The sequence below is a fragment of the Panthera onca genome, chromosome C1 (assembly GCF_046562875.1).
Source record: "Panthera onca isolate mPanOnc1 chromosome C1, mPanOnc1 haplotype 2, whole genome shotgun sequence".
Classification (NCBI taxonomy): Eukaryota; Metazoa; Chordata; class Mammalia; order Carnivora; family Felidae; genus Panthera; species Panthera onca.
In genome coordinates this window covers 88,023,198-88,041,359 of record NC_138346.1, presented here as the reverse complement: position 1 = coordinate 88,041,359, position 18,162 = coordinate 88,023,198, and the positions used below count along the sequence as shown (strand labels likewise).

General features: G+C 36.1%; 1 long non-coding RNA gene across 5 annotated transcripts in view; it reads right to left on the bottom strand.

Annotated features, from left to right (window-relative positions):
• The window catches only part of LOC132673495 (uncharacterized), a 58,212-nt gene that overhangs the window by 8,800 nt on the left and 31,250 nt on the right, over window positions 1-18,162 (bottom strand). For 4 of the 5 annotated variants that reach the window (XR_013557072.2, XR_013557069.2, XR_013557071.2 and 1 more), the window contains 2 exons: window positions 12,281-12,461; window positions 6,200-6,318 (listed from right to left, as the gene is read on the bottom strand). This is a non-coding gene — a long non-coding RNA (uncharacterized LOC132673495). The remainder of the gene's footprint in view (window positions 1-6,199; window positions 6,319-12,280; window positions 12,462-18,162) is intronic. The other variant, XR_013557073.2, reaches the window with a different exon arrangement.

The window sequence follows — 18,162 nt, the reverse complement described above, 5'->3', positions numbered from 1 at the left end:
CAGTCTGTATAATCTAATCTAAAAATGAATAGAATCAAATCTAATCCTAAATGTGATGTTTTTAGAGGATATAGACTTCTGATTCCTTTACCTTTTCAGTGAAAAATATACTTGGAAGTGAAGATATAAACATGTTTTTTTTTTCAAATCATTACTTATTATTTTAAATTATTTTAAATTATGTGAATAAGGGGCCAAATCTAGAGATTATATTAGATCCAGAAAATGGAAACGAACAGAGGGAAACTGGCATATGAATTTTCCATATCTAACTTAATTTCTCATGCCTTCGAATGTCGGCATGTGAAGCCATATATGTCATTCTTCCCTTGATATTTCTGGCTGTACCATTTTGCCTCCCTGTATCTAGCTATGAGAATTTGCACAGGACATGCATCTCAATCTGTCATTTTGTGGCTCCAAATTCTCTTTAATTCCTACTGAATTTGCAAAAATCATTAAAATTGATCAAAAAAGTTTGGTCAAGAATCATATTTTCACAGTTTATACCAAGAAAATTAAGTTAAAGTTGAAGATAAAGCATATAGGATTGAATTCGCATCATACGCTATTGGACTCCCATCTCCAATGTAGAAGAAAGAGCTGAACATAGACACATTCCATGTTCACCTGATAGAGAAATTAAGACCCTCTGGAGATGAAAATGTTTTTGCAGAAAAGCCTCTTTGCTGTTTGTCTATATCTTTTTGTCCCTTGCTTGTCTAGTAGTTTCATTGTATTGATTACTATCAAGCTATTTCTTAAACTTCTATTTCCACAATTGTAAATTTTTGAGACTCCAGAGTTTCAGTCTTATTTCTTCTTCAGTCCCCAAAATGATTCTCTCTTCAAAATCATAGGCTGCTTTTATGTTTAGAGTATTTCAGTGAAATGCCCCACATATGTCCGTGCCAGGTACTATGTCACTCCTTTATCTATAGTCTTTAAGGAAAAATGTCATACTTTTATATCTTCTTGAGAATCTACCTATTTTTGATACAAATTTATTTTGTGCCACATGAACTCACTGATTTATTCCTTGACTTCATTTTGAATCCATTATTTTATTATTTTTTGTTTCATCTTTTTGTATATATATTTGCTTCCTACTTCATTTTAATCAGTGTATCCTTAGATTTCCCCTCCTTATGTTGCCCACTAACAACAATATACAAAACTCTTTGTCTATTGCTATTTGAGAATTTAGAGACTACATATTGTCTCAGAATATAAAGGGGCTTAAGGTTAAATTATCTAAATCTACATTATCTATCTTTTCTAAAATTCTATATTTTATACTTTGATTCTAATGTCTTCACTTTTTTTAACTGTTCAATTCAATTAGCACTTATTAATTCTCTGCTAATTGATGACATTGCACTATGGGTTGAAAGCAAAGAACAATTAACCCTCAGGAACTTTACAGTCATGGCCCCAAATGTCAATATGCCACAAGCATCCATCAATTTAATTTGATTTAAAATTGGCTTTTGCTAGTTACTTGAATACACCAACAGTTAATGGTTCCCTTCAGTGAACTAAATGTGAATAGTTATTATCCTGTAAGTATTACTCCTGAGGTGAAAGAAAATGTGAGCTCTTATCATAGATACCCTCACCACCCTTGCCCACAACCTTCTGAAGACCTGACCCTTCACATATTTGAAAGATATTTTACCATCCTTTCTAGTAGATAAGAACTTAAATTTAATTACAGTAAGTCCAAAATTATAGCTTTTGGGAAAGAGTCACATACTAAATCCAGGTTTATAGATAACCATAAAATTGAAAAAGTTGGTACTTAGACCAAAGTTAGAACTGACTTTTAATACCAAGTTATTGAGCAGCCCATTTAGATTAAGGGGAAAAGCAAAACATTTCACTCATGGATTGCTATCTCCTTTTGAAGCTTGGCAGCTTATTATTATTTTTTTTTGGTCTGTTTTTTTGAAAGCTGTTATAAAATAACTTCATTATAAAATGTGTTAACATATGTAGCTGGCCAAGATAATAAAAATTCTTAAATGCAACTCAGAGTCAGTTTTCAAATGCACTATCCTAATCTAATATATAGGATTTAAATAACATAAGTAACATGTGGTCAGCTAAAATTTCTATTGTTTCCATCATGTGAAATGTGCACATCACAATAATGTCTGTTTTGTTCTTATTTATGTTATTGCAATTTTGTTTTGAATAGGCTTTATTTCTGAGGTGTGAATTCTTTCACTTTCACATGGATATTAATATTCTGTGGGAAACAAACAAGTAGGCAAATCTTAAAACACACTTTACAGTGAACTAAAATTCTGTAGGATAAATCATTTTCCAGAAGAGAAAATAAGGGGGAATATTGAACTTTCCATCAAATAGCTCATTTAAAAATGTTCTATCTTCTGGACCTAGCCTCTTTGAAAACTACATCTTCTTTTCCTTGTTCTTCTACTTTTCTTTCTATTGTCACTTTTTTCGCCTTCATCTAAATCATCATCATAGTCAACACGAATTGTGCTACTTATCATGTGCTGGACACTGTTCTCAATAATTTCATGTATAATCTGATTTACCATTCATATCTCCACAAGGTGGATACTATTATTACTTTCCTTTGCACAGATTGGAAAAATGAAATATGTAGAGATTTACAGTTTTTCTTCCCATATCTCTATTTCCCGAAAGCCCTTGTCATCTTAGAATAGATGAATTTTGCTCAAGCTTTTCTTGAACACAAAAATTAACTTAGAATTTGAAATGCAAAGTTGTTAATAGGATATGAACACAATTTATGCAACCCTCCCTCCTTACTATTCAAGTATGAATCTGGTCCTCATCTGAGGAAGTTCAAGAACTCAGTATTTCAGAAAATGATCAGACCAGACCCTCTCTGGCATAAAAATTCATTCATGCTAATCAAATATATAAAAAATATCTCTGATACATCGAAGTGTCAATGTATTAATTTTCAATGAGAAATTTAATTTCCTGAGGTACGGTGATATTTGCACAGACTAAAGATGAGGGCTAGGCTAGTCTCATCCTTGAATAGCAAGGAAGGAGGGATGTATAAGTTATATTCATGTCTTATTGACACTAACACCCCTTTTCAGTCTCCCCCAAGACACATTCTAGGCACCCAGCTGCCCTTTTATTAAAGAATTTACTATTTATAATCTCCTCTGGCCCCAGCCTACTTTCCATGTCTATTCACATATTACTTAAAATACATCTATGCCATCATCCCAATTAACTAACACCCTCAAAGTTGTATTTCTTTTTCCTTTGTCTCGTTTCTTCCTTACGTCTCTTTTCCCTTCAAGGTAAGACTTACTTTCTATTTTTCTGTAACTGCTGTAACATCCTTTGATTTCCACTCCTAATGTTATCACTCTGGTAAGAAACATCACTGTGTCCTCCCTAGAAAGTTGTAATAGTCCCTGAATTAGAGTATCCAATAAATTGTCTCCTTTACCAGAAGATTCATTTTCTTAAAGTATAGCTCAAATAATATTATTCATTTTCACAGGGTCACCCATTGTCTACTGAATTAATGAATAAATTTTTTTAAAAACCATACTTGAACATTGAAGAACATTCAATACTTCACTAATCTCCTTAATATATCCCTCATGGCTCTCTTAAATAACTCTACACTTTTTTAAAATTTTCTCATTCCTATCTTTTTCCTAGAATAATTTCCCTTCCAATCTCTTGCCTACTAAAATTTCTATCACTCTACAAGGCTATTTATTTTTACTTATTTATTTTTATTCTATTTTGGAGAGAGAGAGAGAAAGCATGCAAGCAGGGAAGAGGGGCACAAGGAGACAGGCTCCATGCTCAGCAAGGAGCCCAATGCAGGGCTCAATCCCACAACCCGGGAATCATGATCTAAGCCAAAATCAAGAGTCAGTTGCTCAAATGACTGAGCCATCCAGGCATCCATAGAAGGCCATTTAAACATCACCTCCTCAATACAGTCTTCCAGAGCTTCAGTACATAGATATCATTTATCCCTCTGACTTCTCAGAGGACTACATTTTTACTTTCCTCATAACACAATTATTCTTTCTTATGTTAGAAATACTTTATAATCATATGTTTCCAACAGCCCATTAGATCATAACTTCTAAAGATCAAAGACTATGTCTTACTCACTTCTGTTTACCTATAATATCAGCTTGTCCCATTGAAATTTTTTTTAATGTTTTTAATTTATTTTTGACAGAGAGAGAGAGAGACAGAGACAGAGACAGAGCATGAGTGGGGGAGGGGCAGAGAGAGAGGGAGACACAGAATCCAAAGCAGGCTCCAGGCTCTGAGCTATCAGCACAGAGCCTGATGTGGGGCTCGAACCCACGAACTGCAAGATCATGACCTGAGCCAAAGTCAGATGCTCAACCAACTGAGCCACCCAGATGCCCCCATTTTAAATTATATAGATCAAAATGAAGCCTTTGGAACCCTTGCTTTTAGTTTTATTTCATCCTGAAACTTCTCTGACATTTACCCCCCAAAGATTTCTGTTTCAGCATAATTTCCCATTAAGTGAACAGTTTCAACTTGTATATGAAAAGTTGTAGGCAGCAGTTTGTATCCAGACAGGATTTAATTGTCTTCAATAATATTTGAGTCTAATAGAGTCATCTTTATTAGATGGTTGCTGTAAGAAACGCAGTTTAAATAGAAAATTAATGATTTATTTAATTATATATGGTTGAAGAGTATTATCAGTAATGGTTCTTCTCAGTTTTCCCTTGAAACACCCAATGTATCTCAATGTTCAAATAATTTCAGAATTAAATTTAGTTACCCTTTCATTCAGACACCATGGGCTCTTTGGAGTGATTTTTGTTTATTGATTGTTTTGTTGGGTTTTTGGAGTTTTTTTAAGGTGTTTAGTGTAATGGATGTCCTTTATAGTTCTCCAAGTTAGTATTTGGTAAGGGAACATTGCTGAGAAGACAGCATATGTGAGGAATTGAGATGTGCCAGGTATGGCATTGGGCATTTAATGCTTATGGTTTATGCTCAGATATAGTGTAGTTTCGTCAATGAACTCAGAAAAGCAGACTGGATATTTGGCATATTCCTTTCCAATCTGTTTCAGAGTATTTTATTTATGATATGGACAATCTTTGATTTTTTTTTTTTTTTTGTTAAAGAGATGAAATCTCACTGTACACAAACAGAGGGAATTATAACATGTTGGCTAATTTAAAAAGATGTCAAACTAATAAGAGCACCCTTTATTACAAGCACATATGGAAAAAATCTTCTTGAAAATGTAATTTCTTCCCGTTCTCTTAAACCAGTGAGACATTTCCTCCTAAAAGAATCTTGATTATATGTGTTGAAACCCTTTAGGACTGCTTCTATATGATATACTTTATTAGGCTAAGTGTTTTCTCTTTATATCTACTAAAATAAAATTGGGGGCTTATATTATACTTTGTTTTCTCCACTTTTTGAAAAGGTAGTTTAAACAGTAAAGCCATGTCCAGTTTTGTTGATATTGTTTTTCAGCTTTCTTTTAACTTAATCAGACATAGAATTCATATGTTTCTCTCTCCCTGTCTCTCTCTCTCTCTCTCTCTCTCTCTCTCTCTCTCTTTCTCCTCTCTCTCTCTCTCTCTCTTTTTAGGTTTAGGTTTAGGACCTCAAATTAAAATTGTAAGTACTGCTGAAAGTCAAGATAAGTTAGAAAATGACATTAAGTCTCATAGTATCTGGACACTTGCCTCTTTTTCTTGCTTTACTTGACTGTAAGGTAAGCAGTGTACATTAATTTAGATAGATAGATAGATATAGATATAGTTATAGATATAGATAGTACTATAGTCCAGTGAAAAGACATGGGCCAGAAATCAAAAAACTGTCTCCACTTTTATCTCTGGCATAACTAGGTGTATGAGCTAACACACATCATTTCCTCCATGGTCAAATATGTACTCTAATTTACTTGCTTTAAATTTTTATGAGGTTAAACTAAGATATTGGATCCAAAACTATTTTGTTTTAAATAAGCCTGTGTACTGTGCAAATTCAGGTGGAGGTAGCAAGTTGTACTATAAAGTAAAAGAGAAAAAAAAAAGTAAAGTAGTTGGGAAGGAGTAAATAGAACATTCAAGAGCATCTCCAATAAATAATTATCTTCTCACTTAATTAAATTTGCAGTATGATATTTCTAAACAAATCTTACCTATACCTAGTCTCTTTTGGAGGTCAGTGAATGAATACTGATTGCAGCATGTAATTACTGATGATGATACTGATGACGAATGGAGCATATAGTTGACACTCATGTAAGGGCTGGAATATCTAACAGGATGATGGAGACAAAGTAAATATTGTGAATATCTAGGAGGTCCTTCTAGTTCTGAAAACATACCCTAAAACTTTTGAAGTTTATTTTTCTTTAAGCTCTGGCTCTTACAGAGCCTAGAAAAATATTATTAAAAATGTAAAGTCATAATAGCAAATAAAGAGATTATGAAAATTATGTTCAATGGAAAATTCCAAATAGTATATAGCTATATTATAGTATGTATCTCAAGTTAATTTCCCTAATCTTTTAAAATATTTCTAAAACAAGGAGTGACTTCTTTTCATTCTTTTTTAAAAAAATTTTTAATGTTTATTTATTTTGAGAGAGACAGACAGACAGAGCACGAGCCAGGGAGGGGCAGAGAGAGAGGGAGACACAGAATCCGAAGCAGGCTCCAGGCTCTGAGCTGTCAGCACAGAGCTTTACATACATACTTTACATACTTTACATAATATCTAAAAATCGTCTTTAAAAATGAATTGCTGAGTTGTACTTGTTCTGTGGTATTTTACACTTGATCCCTTTGAAGCAGGGATCCCCAAGTCTCCTTTATATCCACATATTGCTAAAGACTGTTTTTTGGTGCTTTTCCAGATATTGCATGTACCTTTCAGTTTTAAATTTTATTTTGAAAATGTGTGTTTGCTAAATTATAGAATGTCTAAGGAGGCATTTAAATTCAAACTACTGTATTGGGATATTTGGAGCAAAATTATAATTGTATTTTTTATGCTGTCTTTTCCTTTGGCATCTCAGGAAAATCCATGTCTGATGCAGTCTACATACTGCAAGAAAGAATAGTATGTCTTCTCAGTAATTTATCACTTTCTGTATGATGGAAAGCCTCATTTTCTAAAAGAAATATCAGAAAAGTGAAGGAAAGCACTTTGTGCATTATTATATCATTTTATCTAGAACAAAAAGAATGGTTTAATACTTCCTGTAATTCCACTTTTTCCTTCTGCATACAAAGTAAGTAACACAAGTTCAAGATTAACAGATCCTAATTGAAATGCTAAAAGACAAATATACAGTGTAATTATCCAGTTTGAAGTTTAACATTTTTGAAGATATTTCAATGTGAAAAAATCTGTTCAGAGACTTCTTAACACATGTCATATTATAGAAAGAAATGAGCACTGATTTTTCTAGATATTTTCAGTGCCTAACAAAATATGGTATTTTATCTTGACATTGTAACCAAGCACCATATTTTTTAACAGATGCCATTTCTCTTCTGATTACTGTATCCCATTATGAATTACCTCAGTTGGGAAGGTTTTTCATCAAAAAATATATCTATGCACCTGAAATACACTATGTTCTGAAGATAATGTACACATACAATAATCCATCTTTGCCAAATTGAAAAATCATCAAACCTTTAGAGCAGAAATACTGAGGTCTTGGGAGACACCATAAAACCATTAGAGTGGTATATTTGTACTTGGAAAGATAGTATTCTTCTACCCCAATAAAACCTTTTCATATCTCCAAACAATAATGGCAGCAATGTAAATTGAATTATCTATAAAATATTATGTTTTTATTATAGCATTGCTAAAAAGATTTTCCAGGCTACAACGTTGTTAGAAAGTGCTATTATGCCGTACGTACCAAGGCTTCTAATTAGAGTTGTCAATCACTGATTGATTATCACTATAAGATGAAAGAGTAATTGCATCCCAACAATTATATTATCTTAAGGGTACAAAATGCAATGTTCTGCTCTTGGCTGTTAGCAAGATTTCACTGAGTGAAGGTCTGTTCTATCACCACAGGCTGTTCAAAGGCCCTTCTGAGCACCCAAATGGCACATTAAGCTCTAGAAATATTGCCGCTCAAAAGAAAATGCCTACTAGAGTGAAATTGACTAAATTTTAATTGATGAATAAGAAATCACATGGCATTCTAGTTTCACATTCTGTAATTTTAGAAAATATGGTCCATAGAAACATGCAAAATTTCCCTAAGTGTTTCCATACTTCATATGGTTCCCTTCTCATCCCTCCTCACTTCTCTCTCCCTGTTGACTCTGTTTTTCCACATGTAAATACTTCCACTTCTGTGAGGAGATACATGTGTTTCATATACTGAACTTTGCTTTTTGGCTTTTTAGAATTTTAAAATATGCAGTGGATATTTATATTTCTAAATATATTCTAACAACATAAATATTCTTTTTTCTCCTTTTCCTAAAGATGAAATATTGTCACATCAATCATTATTTAATAATGACTCAAGATGAATTATTAAATATTGTTTTTCATCCCAAAACATACTCTTTGGGGATTATAAACTTTCTAGTAGCATTGTTGTAGGTGTATCTTTCAAATTCCAAAGTCAAGAATATGGTTTAGGAGAAGTATGTGATTTAGGGACTCCTATAAGTGCTGTAGTTGCAAATATTTAGGGGAAAAAACAAATAACTGATTTGGAATATGGAAGAGAGTCTTTAAGTTAGAGACTTATTTTGAACTTAACTTTTTTGTTTTTTATTGTATTATAGATATATTTTTATTATTGTTGTTGTTGTTATTATTATTATTTTAGAGAGAGAGAGAGTGGGGGAGAGGGGCAGAGGGAGAGAGAATGAGAATCCCAAGCAGGCTCCATGCTCAGCATGAAGCCTCATGTGGGGCTTGATCCCACAACCCTGAGATCATGACCTGAGCTAAAATCAACAGTCAGACACTCAGTTGACTGAGCTACCCAAGCTCCCCTAAACTTTTTTGTTTTCAGCTTTTCCAATAAGGAATATTGGATGACATAGTTACTACTGCTGTGAAACAAACCACTCAAAACTGGGAGTAGAAAATAACACTATTTTATTACACTTCAGGATTCTGTAAGCCAAGAAATAGGACAGAACACTGCTTCACAGTGTCGGGGCTTACCTGGGAATATTTGAACAGCAAGGGACTGGAATCATCTAGAGCTTTCTTCTCAGGCCTTTCTTATACCAGGGATAGGATGACTCAAAGGATAGGCATAACTGGATCTGTCAATTAGAACACCTACAAGAAGCTTTCTATGTGGCTTGATATTCTCATAATATAATGGCTGGGTTCCAAGAAAGAATGTGATATGAATGAGCATGAGAACATGGAAGAAGCCATATGAGTTTTCATAAACTAATCCTAGTCACATAGGACCACTTCTGCTGGACTCTGTTACTTGAAGCAAATGCACACCTCACCCGTAATCATGGCAAGGGGACATAAAATGACCTCTCATGGAAGGAGGCTGAAGTAATTTGCCATGATTTTAAAAAGCCAACAAAATTTCATCTGACCACAAATTATTTATATTTATCACATATGAAAAATAGAATCAGGCTCTGTCAAGACTTTCAAAATGCCTAAACTCTTTATGGGATGAAGTTCAAAATTGAGCCAAGATTCTGTCAACTAAATACAGTCCAGGTATGGATGATGCTCCTCAGTGTGATCCCTCTAGTATAGTCCTTGAGTTTAGTTTTTCCTGGTCTTAAAGCTGGTGAACTAAAGAAATGTGCTATCTTGTTTCACACACCCAAGTACAATAGTAAGGTAGGCATAGGGTAACTGCAAGTGGCACTCCTACTCAGAGATGGACATGAGAAGGACAGGAAGTACACAGCAGTCACTGTCCCATAGCTTTTCTAAGATTCAGCCAGTAGGAGTTGACAATTTCTAGATTACAGCCCAGTCCTATCTCCTGGCCCATGGTTATGGAATTCTCCATGACTATGAACTCCCTCCAGGTTCTTGTTCTGTCCTCTGTCCTGTGAAAGGCAACCCATACATGCACCTGTGCAGCTGTTTCAACCTAAGTCCTGCCTGGAAAAATAGGGGAAGAGGGGTTCAGAGCCTTTTTTTTTTTTTTGCCCTGTCTCTGTCTCTTTCCATCTAAGCTGCTCTAATTTTTTTTAATTTTATATGTTTCTTTTCTTGTGTGCTGATTTATCATTTACTGCATTAGACAAAAGCCACACCTACTAATTTTTCTTTCTTGTGCTCCCTGTAAAGGTGCTATGACAAAAATCCCTATGAGTCTTAGAACCCTTGGTGTTCAACAAAACAAGCCTAAGAGAGACTTTTTATACACTGAAAGTGTTTATGCTGCACACCTTAAATCTTTCAGAAGTGTTACAAAGTATGTTATAGTCATCAATTGCTTAATTTTTAGCCTGAAACCATATTTTGCTGATGGTATCCTGGATTTGCCTTGAGGCCTTTCAGTACTTGGAAATACTCAGCTGGCGGTAGTGGGTGTGGTAGCCATAAAAACATGCCACTCAGATGTCTTGCCAGGTGAAGCTCATTGACAGATAATCCCAGCTGTGACACACAGAATCTACTATGTAAGTAATATGGCCATGTTTCCCATGGGCTGTTCTCAGTGACTAAATGTGGCAAGGGTACTAAATTAAGCATATTCCTGTAAGAGGAAATACTCTCCTAATGGGGAACTTTGGCTTGACGACTCCTTATCTGCCCAGCAGAAGTTTCTTAGAACTGCACTATAGTTGGGTAATCTGCCTCTCCAATACTTTTTCTCTCTCTCCTTCACAGTGGACAGACCTGCATCACAATCAGATGGTTTTTTTTTTTCCCATCTCCTATGGCTTCCCCACTCTTTCCCCTCACAGTATTTACTTGAGTAAATCTCTTGCATATTTAATCCCTTCTTTCTGTCTGTTTCTTAGAATAACTTACACACATAATACTGAAAGTAAGAATTTCACAGTGGAGGCCAGGTAGAAAACTCTGAAACTACCCCCAACTCCTGACCTTTACGAGAGTAAATCAGAAACAGTATCATATCCTGGAATGAATAGAGTTTAAAACTAAAGACCAAAAGAATGCAAGGGTGATGGTCTAATTATATATAACCTCCATTTAATTCACCAGTATGACCACTCCAAAAACTTGATGGATTCTGAATAATGACTGTAGACTACTGAAGGCTTAACAAAGGACAGCTGCTGCGCCAGATGTGATATCATTGCATGAACAAATTAGCAAGACTTCAGGAACTCTGCATGTGACCACTAATTTGACAACTGTATTAGTTTCAGATTAGAAAAGGCTATCAAACAGTTTGCATTCATGTCAGTTAGATAACAACATTCATTTACAGTTCGCCTCAGGACTATGTTAATATTCTTACTTTCTGCCATACTATAGTCTGAAGATAATACTTATGCCTAGACATCCCAAAGAATATTACACAGATCATTACATTGATTATGCCATACTGGTGGACAAAATGAGTAAGAGGTGGCTGGCAGCCTACAGGCCAGGTAAAGTCACATGAGCCTCAGAAGCTGAGACATAACAGCTACAGAATTCAGATACCTACCTCTTCAGTGAAATTTTGTCCTCAGAGACATGCCAGGTATTTCCTTCAAAATAAAAGATGCTTTCTTGCATCTTGTGTGCTCTACCACACAGCGTATGGTAATAAGCCCCTTAGAGTTCTGGAGACAACATCTGTTACACTTAAGAATACTTCTTCACCCCATCTACAGAATAACATGGAAGACTAGCTTTTTGTGGGGCCTGCAAGCAAGCATTTTTGTTACTTGTAGTGTGACCAGCTATCTCAGTGTTCCTGGACTGGGACATGAGACTTTCAATGCTAAAACCAAGAAAGCCTTAGAGAAACCAATGTGGCTGGTCACCATAGTTGGAGTATAAAATGACAGACACTGTAGTGTTGGAGGCATCAGCAGTGGGAAAAATGTGGGATAAAGCTCATAGTAAGCCTGAGTGAAAGTATAAAATTTCAGACCCCTGGAAGTATGGGAAAAAGTGATGCCATTTCTGGTAGAGAATTATACCCCATGTGAGAAGCAGTTCCTGTTGTATGTGTTACTTATTATGATAGAGATAAAATGCTTGACCTTGGAGCATAAATTGACTGTGAATTTGGAACTTCCTATTATGAGTTGGATTCTATCAGACTCACCAAGTCAGAGGTGGACAGATTCAGAAGCAGAATATCCAGGCTTGGAACAAAACACAAACAGAGGACATGAATAAGCTGCATGAGTGGGAAGTCCACATCCTCATGTCACCCTTCATATTTGCAATAGCACCTTGCTCCAGCTTTCACTATGGCTTCCGTATGGGGGATCTTGTAAGACTAACTGAAAAAGAAAAAAATCCCACTTTAGTTCATGAACAAGTTAGCTCAGTCACAGAATTTGGAGATTTTTATACCACATGTTAATGCTTACCACCATGGAAATGACAATGAAGAAACAAGACACCAAATGAGTTGGCCAGTTGACAACAGCCAACCTTCATCACCATGCACTCTAGAACTACAATGATGTAGTGCTCATGATGTGCTCATGATGTGAATTGTTATGGTAGCAAAGATAAAAACTACATATGGGATCAAAAACACTGATTCCCACTTACCAAGGTAATCTAGCGACTGCTGCCTTCGAACGTCTAATTTATCAGTGATAGAAATCAATGCCTAGTTGCCAATATGGCACTATTCCCTCATGGAGACAAACCATGCACTTGAAAGCAAATGAGCTGCATTAGGCCATTTTGATCCTGAAAAGGCCAATGGTTCATCATCATAGGTATATAGACTTATTATGAATATGGGTTTGCATTTCCTTCTAGAAAAGTGTGAGTTAACAACATTATTCAAATGCTTATGGGATGCCATACAGGGGAACATCTGGCCTGGGGACATACTTCATAGCAATAGAGATGCTAGAGTAGGCTTATGACCATAGGATCCACTGGCTTTGTCACATGTCACACTCTCCAGAATAGATGGATAGGTAGAATGCAGAAGCAGTCTTCTAAAAACACAGTGAAAGCATAGAGTTAGAGCAAACACTTAAAAAGATGGGAGAGTACCATGGGGCATTTGACAACACTTGGGGTATTTTATATCTAGAGACCAGTAGGTAAAAGAGTATTTCTAAGAATAATTGGGTTTTATTCAATAATTACTTTTTATAAGTTTATTTATTTATTTTGAGAGAGAGAGAGAGAGAGAGAGCACACACAAGCAGGGGAGGGGCAAAGAGAGAGGGACAGAGAGAACCCCCATAGAGCCCGACTTGGGGCTACAACCCACAAACCATGAGATCATGACTTAGCCCAAACCAAGAGTCAGATATTTAACCAACTGAGCCACCCAGTCACTGCAATAATTACTTTTTACTCAATGAGGACATGGATATATGCGGAATGCAGGTGATGGACTTGGGTACTTCCTGGCCTTCCCTTGTTCCATCGCAACTGTGAATGGGCATATGTAACCACCTGGATTTGATAAGGATAGGACTACCAAGGGTTCAGCTTCTCAGAAATTAAGGTTTAGTCACTAGTGGGCCACCAAAGCAGCCAAGAAAATTCTGAGAGTGAGAGTTGTTTAGGATGGGTAGTGGAGAAGGGAGAGGACTCCTCTTGATGGCTCCAAGATAGGCTACTATGGTGGGAGCTATAGTTCATCTTCCCTTCTAAGTTTACTCTCAGGAAAAAGAGGTCCCAGGGAACCACAGAGAAGTGCTCCTGGAACATGTAGAGAAGTATACTGTGCAGTGTAAGTAGTGAACTGTGGTTGCTCAGAAAGTGCAAAACCCATATTTCCTGCTGCGGGGATTCTAATTGATAGATGACCGCCATCTGTTGGTACCAGCATTTTTGTACCACAATCTTAATTCGCAGCAACTTTGGCCTGGCTAAAATTTCTTAGAGCTTCACTATAGTCTTAAGATTCTGCTTCTGCATATGCAGTCTTCTTTCCTTTCCTCTCTCCTTTATAGGTGTCATGCCTGCATGACAGTCTACCACCTCTCCCTCCCTCCCTAGGCTCCCTTCTCTTTTTCCCTCACAGCTATTTCCACCACCACCACCCCTCCCCCACCATAAATCTATTGCAGTCTAATCCTATTTTGACATCTGCTTCTTGGAGGATCTGCACTGGGGGTGAGTTCTTATATTTTGAAACCAGAAAAATCCTGATTCTCATATTTTCTCTATGTCCTACCTGAAAAACTAAGTTAAGTTCTCTCTATTTCATCATTCTGTATTCTCATTTTATGATGCACAGTTTCAGAATATAATTGACTTTGAACATGTTGCCTAAAAATCTCCTTAGCTGGATCTCTCATGTCATTAGTTACTTTGTCTATTTTCCATATTACTGCAGGTGCCAGTTTTGCTTAATTCCTCATCACTATATAACAAGGAATCTGTTTTCCTCCAGGTTCTAATAACAGCTTCCTTACTTAATGTTAAGCCTTCCCAACAGCCTCCTCAAGGCCTATTCAAGCGTCTTCCATGACCCAGTTCCAAGGCTAACAACGTATGTTTTCAATGTTGGCTTTTGTGTTTTTTTTATTTTATTATCATTTTTATTTATTTTTTGAGAGAGAGAGAGTGCATGCGCGAGTGAACAAAGGACAGAGAGGGAGAGAAAGAGAGAGAGAATCCCACAAGGGACACAGAGAGAGGGAGACAGAGATAATCCCAAAGCAGAGCTGAGCTCACTGGATATGATGAGGGGCTCAAGCTCAACTGGAATGGGGCTGGAGCTCACCCAGTACGGGGCTCAAACTCATGAACCTATGACACCATGACCTGAGCTGAAGTCTCATGCTTAACCGACTGAGCCACCCAGGTGCCCCTTGCTTTAGATCCTCGATTTTTGAGTTTGGTTTTTCATTTCTTTTTTGTTTTATGACTTCACCCCTACTTCAAGGTACCACATTCCATTTCAATTAGTATTGCTGTATAAGAACCCATTTCAAACTAAGGATATACAGCAAGTATTGTACTATGTTCATGCATTCACTCTTGCTTTTCCCTCATGTTCACAGTAAATCCAAACCCACTCAATATCAGAGAGAGTGCATAGACCTTACTGCTCAATAGCAAAAGTGACAACAAAAGAGCCCCATTTATTAAAATGTCCATAGATGATATTTATCAACTGATGACCATTTTGAAAATGTGTAACATTAATGAAAGAAAATGCATGATGTTAACAACCTAGGGAAAATTTTCAGACCTACAAAAGTATTCATTAACCCTTCCTACACTTAAGATTCTTCTTTCTATCACTTGCTACTACTTCCCTTTCAGTACTGAAAAGCAAATGTCTTTAAAACTGGTTCTCTACTATCCAGGGACATGTTTTTTCTCTACTAACAATCATACAGTATTTTCTGTTATGTTAACTCAAATCCAAATTTTTCAAACTTCCCTTGTCTCTGCCTTGAAATTTGATTCTTAGCTTCCTCTTAACACCAGTCCTCTGTTTTAGAAAGTTCAGCCTTCCCTATATGCCTTCATAATGCCTAAGTGAAATGGATGTTGTCTTTCTTCTCTATAACTCTAAATCTCATGTTTGCTATGACAAATGGTTAAAAACCTAACTTTTCCCAAAAGATTTTCCTAACTCACTTTCTCACACAGATCTTTCTCTTTGAATTTCTAAGTCTCCATGAGACATATGAAAGAGTATGTTTTCTAATCATATATCCTGTTAGTAAATGAGAATAAAACATACATACCTATTAATTTTAATTTATTTAAAATCTATTTCTGGATTAATAAATTAATTTTGTTATCTTGGGCATTTTTGTACATTTGATTTTTTTTCCTCTAATTCATGGTGTTGATCTTCCTCAGAAGTTTGCTGGTCATTAGTTGTGTGCTTTAGTCTGGGGACAGAATTCTCCCATTTGTCTTCTGGGCTGCCTGATCTCCCTTGTGAGCTATGACATTCTATTTGGGTCCTTAGCTTATTGGTTGTGGTAAATTTCACTTGGATGCCCTTAAAAAATGTTGCACAAATTCAGTGCCTCTGAGCAGTCCTCTTTATTTTGGTCAAGGCTGTATGCTCATTGACCTGTTTTTATGTTTCTTTTAATTTTTTTTAGATTGGAGATGACAAGCAGTGATTTACAATGTTTGAACCATCTGCCATTTTGATAAAGAAATTGTCCACTGTATATACTTTATTTTATCTTCCATATCACTGACAGGGATCATATTTGCATCATCTTGGCTTACACAGTAGCTAAAAGAGTATCTTAAATGTGGCAAATGTTCAATGAATGTTTTTTAGTATATGTGCTGCCGAAGCGAGCATTCAATGAATGTTTTTTGAATGATTTAATTAAACATCTTAGTTCTAATTCATGTTTTAATTCTGACACTATCTTGGGAATATAGTTTTAACCTGAAATGAAACCACAGTATCCCTTTGGATGTAAAATATAAGAAAATATTCATAACCAGAGACAAATTTGGGAATTAGGTTTCACTTCAGAGAAAATTACAGTGTTAGATTCAATCTAAATTTCTATAGCATTTCAGCTTAGACTGGTTTTACTACTTTATGCAAAAAAAAAAAAAAAAGACTTATAAACCAACTAATTTTTTTTAAATATTGTCCTGGATGCTAAATTTATAGAAATAAACAAAATTCAAAAAAAAAATCCCGTCATCAAGGAGTACATTTGCGTTAGAGCACAGAGATGTTTTCAAGGAGGCAAGTGTGGCTGGAACAGGAGTGCCAGCACAATACCAGATGGTGAGGACAGAGAGATCATGAAGGAAAGATTTTGCAGAAACTTTTAGGCCATTGTGAAGATTTTGGATTTTAATCTGAGCTATATGGGGGGACCACAGGAAGGTTTTGATAGGGGAGTGGCATCATTTTATTTAAATTTTAGCAGAATCACGCTAGCTGCTATGTAGATGTCAGCCTGCTGAGTAGATATTATTCTGAAAGATGTAAGAGTGGAAGCCTGAGATACAGTTAGGGTGCCATTGTTGTTAAACAGGTAAGCAATGATGGGTGCTTGGTTTAGGAATAATAGTAATAAAAGAGGACAGAAGTGGGCAGATTCTGGGCTATTAACTGAAACATGAAGGACCAAAGGAGAAATGAGTTGTGGAGAAAGATAAGTACGTATTTTTTTAAATGTCCCAGAAGTAATATGTTTTATTAACTAAAACCATAGGATAAAAAATTCTTCCAACCACAAGAAGATATCTCTCTTCAATTTCAGGAGACATTTCAATTTCCAAGCTTTTCCTAGAATGGAATGATTGTTACAGGGACAAGTGCTTTGAATAATATTGTTCCCTAGTCCTTCTATGCAGTGTTCATCACCTTCATTTACTTTTTTACTGTCCTGTAGCAGTCATTCTCAAACTTTCTGATCTCAGGACACTTTTACCATCTCAGAAATTATTGAGGACTCTGGGTCCAGCAATGAGTCAGAAACCTCTTACAGTAATTTAAATAGTGGAAGTTCAGTGTAAATAATTATTATCAAGCTTTTATACTAGATTAAATATAAAGATAGAGTTAGTTACCTGTCTATCTTTATAAGTACTATATAAAGTCTAAGGGTACCTTGGGACTGAGAGAGAGTTCCCCAAAAAGAACAAACTTGAAAAGGGAATCCTGTCCCCAAGGTTGGGACTCAGACCTTGTTGAAGTTCTAAAAAACCAACTAGATAGTAGAATTTTGCTCAGTTGTCTGGAAGAGCTGTTCCAGAGTCACTGGACAAAGTGAAAGATTCCTCTGAGGAGCAGGTGAGCTGAAGCTAGTAGCCAGGCTTGTAGAGGAAGTCAGAGTATCACTGCCAGAACTGCCGAAACCAGGGGCTAGACAGGCCTCCTCTTTACAAACCTAGTAGACTCTGTGCATTCCTGGGCTGTGTGCAATACAGGTAGGGTGATCTGCTCACTAAATAGCAGATTGATGGGACCTCTGGCATGTGCACATGCAGAGCTAAAGCGAGGATGAAAAGAGTAGTGATCTGGGCTGGGCTGCAGATGTTGCGGTGTCTGGG